A 6,838-nucleotide genomic window follows, 5' to 3' on the forward strand; every position below is an offset into this window, starting at 1 on the left:
ATGTAAACACCCCAATTTTCCTTGTATATTTTGACAGCTACAAAAGATATTTGTGTCTTAAAAGAGTATCTTCCATCCAGCTTATCCTTTCTCCTCTCACTTAACTATTCATTGAGGTCATAATGCTGACTATATGATGTCACAGACTGTGACGTCTTACATACGGGTTTGTGACAATATGACAATGGCAGGCAGGAAGCAAAGCAAACTGGTGATGAAGGATGAGATCTTCTACAAACTTAATAAGGGAACAGAAAAAATTATCAATCATCTATATTCCTTTTAGTTGAAAAGTTAATGTTTTTCAAGTGTCAGTCAATATGAAGCTGTCTCTTTAAAAGCGCGCATATAGGCAGAGCCCCAGATGTCCTGGCTACTGCAGGAAATATTCCCAGGCCAGCCCACTGTCCTGCAGACATAGTACTACTGCTTCCTCATGGAGGACACGACATATCCCACACTGCATTTCAATGCCATTTCCACAGGTACCTCATGCTGAAGGCACTACTTTTGGAAATTACATTTCTGTACGTGTGCCCTTCTGGCATGTGGTGGATACCAGGCATATTTTCACTCTACCCTATTATTGATTCTTTCCTCAGTGAAACAAATGTATGAACTGCGCACTGAAGGTGCACAACCTTGGCACACAACTAACTACTATGGAATAAATGGAATAGAAATATCTTGGTGCAAATTTTAATTTCTTTCCTCCCTTTGAGCTCCTTGACTCTTCTTCCACTTCTTCCATCCCCCAGCTGAGCTATGATTCAGGTTTCCTCTCCACAAACTCACACAAAATCTTTTCACAATGTGGGGGAGGGAAGGGGGTTGCATTCCACATTAAAATTGTCACCTTAGCTAAGTGGTTCAGATGCCTGTTGCATCTTTGCTATACTCCCTTGTCAGGGGCAACAGTGATTTTTACAAAATGTGGTTAAAATAAAAAGCCCAAAAAGCATGAGGATTTGGAATGCATTTTGAAGCCCAGTCAAACCCTACCAAGCCAGGATTTAAATGCACAGGTGGCTGCCCTCTAGCAGAAGAGATTTTTCTGTTGGCAGAAGACGACTTTCAGTTTAGATAATATCACATTACTTAGAGGGTTAATTTACTGTGACATCTCAAAGTTTATAAGCAAAGCAAATGGTGTATGCCGTTTTCAGTATGAAACCAATCATCTATGTTAAATAAATATTGGCAGAAGGTGAGAAGCAGACCCATAAACTCAGGCACCAGATTGTCCCTCTGGCATCTCCAGAGGAAAGTTGCAGAAATACTTTCCTACCAGACAGGGTGTCATTTGTTTTTGGTCAAGGGGAACAGTTGCCCCCCACAGTCTCAGTTTGCCTCCCCAGACTTTGGATGTAGTCATTAGGAATAATTGCCTAGTTCTTCTCATTCATGATGCTGTTTGGAACAGGGAATATTCTATGTACTGACACAACTTTGTCCCTCCTTGGGGTACCCATGACAGTGAGTCCCCTTGTTACCCTCTACCTCCAGTGAGAGGGAGTCTCTCTTGTGGTAATTGGGCATCAGCTCCCTTATACTGCCAGCCCTACATCCACTTCAAGCACTCCCCTCTGGGCTTATGCTAGCCCTTCCTTCACCTTGCAGGTTAACAATAGGTGCACCCCAATCCTCAAATCCCTTTGAATCGTTCCCCTCTGATATCTAACGCCTTGCACTGGCTGATCACAAGAATTCCAGATCCTCTGCCACCAACAGAGCACTGTGCCCCAGTTTACCAGTTTTACCTTAAGCCACCGCTCCTGTAGATCACCCAGAGCTTGTGAGCACTTACAACAAAACAGAAGTTGTTTTTATTTAAGAAAGAATAAAGGTTTGACCAGAATCAAGCGAGAGTGGTGGAAAAAAGTGGTTACACTACAAAACAGAATCTGAATCTACATTTATCAGTTGTCACCTTTCCAATCAAATAGACTTTTCCCCAATTGTTGTAAAGCTGGCTGGTTTCTCAATAATCAGGATCCAAGCATTCATGAAAGCACCCATCTCTGCCAGGGTTTTCCTCAGTGAATGGATCCAGAGTGCCTTCCTTTATGCTTGGTTATTCTGAAAACAGCCCCTTGTTTCTATTCAGGGTCAGGAGGACAAGCTCTGGCCTTGTTGCAGAGTTTCTTTTCTACCTTCAAGTGGTTTTGATTGTCTCAGACAGTTTTCCATTGACTATGGCAAGGGTGGACAATAGAACTTTGCATTACCACTGCAGCAGACTAGGAAGGGGTGACAGCTCCCTCTTGCTTGAGTGGGTGACCATTGAGACACATAACCTCCTGGAGACCAGTTTCTACTCCAAGTTCATAAAGCAATCTTTCAGTATACATTATTCCCTAAATATTATCCATACTGTGACAAAGCTCTGTCTTTGCATCCGTGGGTCCTGCGTTTCCTGGCATATTTCACTAGCCTCAGAGGCTCACTGTGACCCTCCACATAACCCTTCTCTCTCTAGAGACAAGGGTCACAATCTACAGAGCCATTTTCATCATAAGCCAGCAATGGAGGTGAGGAGAAGCTATCCTTCCTTGCACAGTCTCTGTTGTCTCCCAGTCTCAGTGATTAATCAGGGTGCAAAGGGCAGGAGCCCAGGCCCACCCTCTACTCCAGGCTCCAGCCCAGGGACCCTAATAGTATCAGCTACAGTAGCTGACCTTTTAGAAACATGACATGTACAATTCCCTGGGCTACTTCCCCCACAGCAGCCCTCACTTCCTGAAGCTCCACTTCACCCTTACCTCAGGGCCTCCTTCCTTGTGCCTGATATGGTGTGTACTACTCAGTCTCTCCAACAGCACAACTTCCTCCCACAGCTCCTCACATGCACACCCCCTGGGCTGACTGGGAGGCTTTTAACCAGTTTCAGCCAGCCTCTGATTGGCTTCAGGTGTCCCATTCAAGGTAGCGTTCTCCCTGCCTTCTGGAAAGTTCTTAATTGGCCCCAGGTGTCTTAATTGACTTGGAGCAGCTGCCATTTCACTTATCCTGGTACCAAAGCTTTGTTTAGCCTGGAGCTAATATATCTATCTCCCACTACTTTTCTATAGCCATCTGGCCTTGCCCCATCACAGTACATACACCTCACAATGATTAGAAGTCTAGACAAGTTATGAGCTTTCTGTAGATACCTTTCATGTTACTCTTTATCGATAACTATTCTGTAAGACATGTATTTGGTGTAGTGAGTTTGTCAGGTCTTAGATGAGAGTTGTTGGGAAAGAACAGGGAAACCCTTTACCTAGGGGACTCTGTGCCACACCCACAATTTTTCTGAAATGAGACCCCGCCTACTAGGTGTTAAAGTAAGGAAGAACACAGTCAACAGCCAACAGGATCTCTGTCTCTGCCAGATCGTTTGATTAAGCAGTGCTCCCTTTTCTCTATGGCTAGTGCAGTGAGGGCCCTGCCTCCTGTTCCAATCTGTGTTAATCTCTGATTCTTATCTGTGTTCCAGTATCACCTTCCCTTCTGCCTTTTTACTCTGAAAACTAAACCCTCTGTGGATTCCGCCTTGGTTCCCCTCTCACACAGCTGCAATGAATTCATTGTTCAGACTCTCAAGTTAAGTCTCTCGTTAGATCACTGTTCTTCTCAACAAGATGATTATTCCCAATGGAAAAATGAGAAAAATGATAACAATATTGTGCTAGTATCCGGCAAACAGCATACAGGATATTTACTTTAAAAATAAATTGCCTGATTGGATTTAATCCAGGCCCATGGCTTAAACACAAGAATCTGCTAATCAAAGGGTATTAGTGGCCAAACATTTTGGCCTTTATTCTGACCTCAATTATACCTGTGTATCAGATTTCCTCCTGTACAAGTGAGATCAGAATCTGACCCTATACTGAATGGATCAAACTACAGAATCCTTTTAATGTTTGTGTCTACTTTGGACTGACGGAGCTTTTACTTTTTCGTTTTTTTCTCTCATGCAAACATCATGTCTTGCTATGGTATGGCTGGGAGTCTCAGCACTAAACGAGAGTGAAGTTTGCTACACACAGTCCTGAAATATTCTTCAGTGCTCCTGAAATCAAGAGCTGTTACCTTTATACTATGCACAATGACTGAGGAGTCTGTTCTTTTCTCTATAAGCATGAGTACTGTACAGAACCACAGTGTATTTATTCCTTCTTTTGAAGTTACAGTCCCTTTCGTCCTGCCCTTTTGAGGAGCTTCAGCCTCACAGCAAAGCAGAGAATATTATGGGGCACAATCTTCCCATGATGCAAAGCATGTGACTGCCCAGCTGCTTGAATTGTATGACAGCCCTATACAGGTAACAGCATCTGATTTGAATGGGACACGGAGCTATATGTAAAGAGAGGTTTCAGAGTAACAGCCGTGTTAGTCTGTATTCTTTTTTCTTTTTTCTTTTTATGTAAAGAGAAGAGACTTCCTTACAGCCTTAACAGAAAGACAGCATTTTGGAAATGGATGCAAAAGAGCAGTGAACTTGAGCAACAGGGTATTTCTAGTTATAATAATCCTTTGTTCTTCTCTAGCAGCTTTCCTCTGAAGGACTCAAGTGCCTTACACTGTTAATTATCACAACAACCTAGTCAGGTAGGGATCCAGAGGAACCACTTTCTGCATCAATGAAAGGCAGTCTCTTCTGGAGTGGAATGTAACAACTGTTTTAGTAGTGCAAGACTATATAAAACAAAGTGCAATCCTGCACTACAGTTTAGCACAGGAAGTGAAGGGTGTCATATCCATTTGAAACTGTAAGGGAACTTGGGTTGGCAGAATGTACTCACCTGTACTGGAATTTAGCCATATGACGAACACCCCTCCTCTCACAGAAAGGGCCACGTGATTTTTAATAACTACAAATAGCCAAGGCCTCTATTTTATGTCTCTTCTGAAAGTTTGCACCTTCTGTACCACAGCGCTCCTAAGCATCTGAGGTGTTGGCTCAGCATTGACTCAGAAGGAAAATGTAGTGGATCACAAGTGCCACTGAGGCAGAGCAATGGAAGCATTTTCTTCAGCAAGCTGTTCCCCCCACCCAGTGTAGCACTGTGGTGGCTGACTGTGTGAAGGAGTCTGCTTGCTGGGCACACAAACAAAGAGGCTTTTTCAAAATCAATATTTGTCTTTTAACTATTATAAAATATATCTACCTTTATATACTGTAATTAATTTAGTTTGCTGAAGATTTTCCTGTGAGACGTGATAAATACAATGACTGAAACAAAAAAGGGCGGTATTTATTCAAAATTGTTGCATTGTTTAAAAACATGATACTGAGGAGGCCACAAAATCACTCCCTGCAGGGTTTGAGGGCAGGGGAAAGGAGTGTTTCAGTAGCAACCCTTGTAGGCAACTGAAAAGGCTTTGAAGAGATTCCTTGAACCAGGAAGGAAGGTATGGCCAGACATGGGATTTTATGGGTTACTACTAGAGTAAATGAAAGGTAAATGGAAAGCTTCTTGCAGCTTTGACACTGACACACAAGTCTATTGAGAGAGAAAAATATATGACTCATGTGGCAAATTTTACTCCATTATTGGAGTGCTACTGGCGGTAGGAGAGCAGCATTTCAGCGGGGGGCATAGGCAGCCTGGTACATGGAGCAGCGCCGGATTGTCAGATCTCAGGACAGAGACTTTCAATTCTGTGCTTTCAGAGCACCTAGGACAACAGTGTCTTAATAATAATAATACATAATAATGGAGGTGCCTTTTATGTTGCTGGCCTGGTATGTAATTAGCACTCAATTGGTTAATCAGGCAAATGTTACTTTATAAACCTAGTAAAGGAAACAAAACACAGGCAGCTTTTTATTCCTTTAGTGCTGTGACTTGTAACGCCCGGTGTTTGGTTGATCAGAAGGCAGGAAGATCTCCTCCTCCATACAAAATTTCATAGTTAACGAGCAAAATGTGATTTCAGGCCCATTCTTGTAATTGTGCTGCTTGTTTTAGCAGCTGCATAGGAAGCCTCATCTGAGATGACTGGCTGCATACTGGCGGGCTCTCCATCTCATTGTAAAGAGGAAACTTGTGGATGCAGTGCCCCCCTCTGGAGACACAAGCGTTCTGTCATGTTACTGCCAAAATGACAAGCTTTCTGTGGCAAAATCAGCAGCCTCAGCAACCCTATCCTGGAGCTGTAAATTTGGCACTATGGTGTGAAAACCCCAGCCCAGGTCAAGTGTCTAACAGCTGACATCAGACTGCGACTGATCCAGCCTTCTTCAGCGATTTCTAAATCCTTTGCTCACAGGCCACTTCTGATTTATTAGCTCACTGATGCTTTGACATTTATTAATCTCAAGGGATTATCATCACCATGGCTTAAAATGTATATTGATTTATAGCAGTGTGCACGTGCATTTATATGCATGTGTTTACTAGCAGAAACAGTATATGTGTATTGATATCTGAACATACTTAACTTCCTGCCAATGATTTTTTTTAGGTGTAAAATATCTCCACAAATCTAAATCTGAGAGTACTTTGAGCCCTGTCAAGAATGAAATCTGAATTAAATCAAAGTGAAAGGAGGAAAAACAATACACAGAATGTAAGGTTCAGATTAATTTTCAGGGTAATTTTAAAGGGGCAACATTGTAAAGAAAAAAAATCATTGTGATAACCACGTGTGGGAAAATGGTCCCTGTGACTGTATGTGGGTGAAGTGAGCTGTAGCTCAGGAAAACTGATGCTGAGATAAATTGGTTAGACTCTAAAGTGCCACAAGTCCTCCTGTTCTTTTTGTCTGTGGGTAATTATTGGCAAGTCTCACAGTAAACAAAGTTTCAGAGTAACAGCCGTGTTAGTCTGTATTCGCAAAAAGAAAA

The sequence above is a fragment of the Natator depressus genome, chromosome 8 (assembly GCF_965152275.1).
Source record: "Natator depressus isolate rNatDep1 chromosome 8, rNatDep2.hap1, whole genome shotgun sequence".
Classification (NCBI taxonomy): domain Eukaryota; kingdom Metazoa; phylum Chordata; order Testudines; family Cheloniidae; genus Natator; species Natator depressus.